The 634-nt window shown below is 54.7% G+C and overlaps 1 protein-coding gene across 1 annotated transcript in view; it reads left to right on the top strand.

The window, feature by feature from the left end:
* Positions 1-634, top strand: part of camkmt (calmodulin-lysine N-methyltransferase) — a 62,276-nt gene that overhangs the window by 42,186 nt on the left and 19,456 nt on the right. The window lies entirely within an intron of this gene.

Raw genomic sequence — 634 nt, forward strand, 5'->3', positions numbered from 1 at the left:
ACGCACATGGCTCGCGGTTCCGCTGCTCTTGGGCTGCCTGGTCGGAATCCGGATCGTTCTGCAGCTGAGCCTGCAGGTTACTTCCTGCAGTGGCGCGGATGCTGGGACACTTTGCTGCAAACACGCGCGCACACACACACACACACACACACACCATGCAGGCCGTGAGCATGTGTGTGCGTGCATGTGTGTGTCCCTGCATGCTTCACATATGACTTTTCTTTCTTGTCCGCGTGCCAGCGCTGACAGATAACGCCGCCTCGGCTTTGTATGCATGCAAAGCAAAACGCGCGCACCCAAAGTGACAGCCTGACACAAAAGTGAGTGATGTATTCAGAAAGCAGGAGAGAGAACGCGGAAAGGGCTTATAGTTAAGCACACACCTCTTTATCTACATCTGTCACACACACACACACACGTGCACACGCACTATCCACTCTACGCCTTGCCTCCCTTCCATTTTTTTTTTTTTTTTCCCCTGCCCCCCCCCTTTTTTTTTTTTTTTTTTTTTTTTTTTGTCATCTCCCTCCTCCGACGCCTCTCGCAGCCGGCGCCGCAAAGTTACGTGAAGGGCATCAGGCAGGCCCGGCGAGCCGAGCGCAGAGTGACAGCGGCGAGCGGGAGCGATGGCTCG

The sequence above is a fragment of the Hippocampus comes genome, unplaced genomic scaffold, assembly GCF_001891065.2.
Source record: "Hippocampus comes isolate QL1 unplaced genomic scaffold, H_comes_QL1_v1.1 scaffold39, whole genome shotgun sequence".
Classification (NCBI taxonomy): Eukaryota; Metazoa; Chordata; class Actinopteri; order Syngnathiformes; family Syngnathidae; genus Hippocampus; species Hippocampus comes.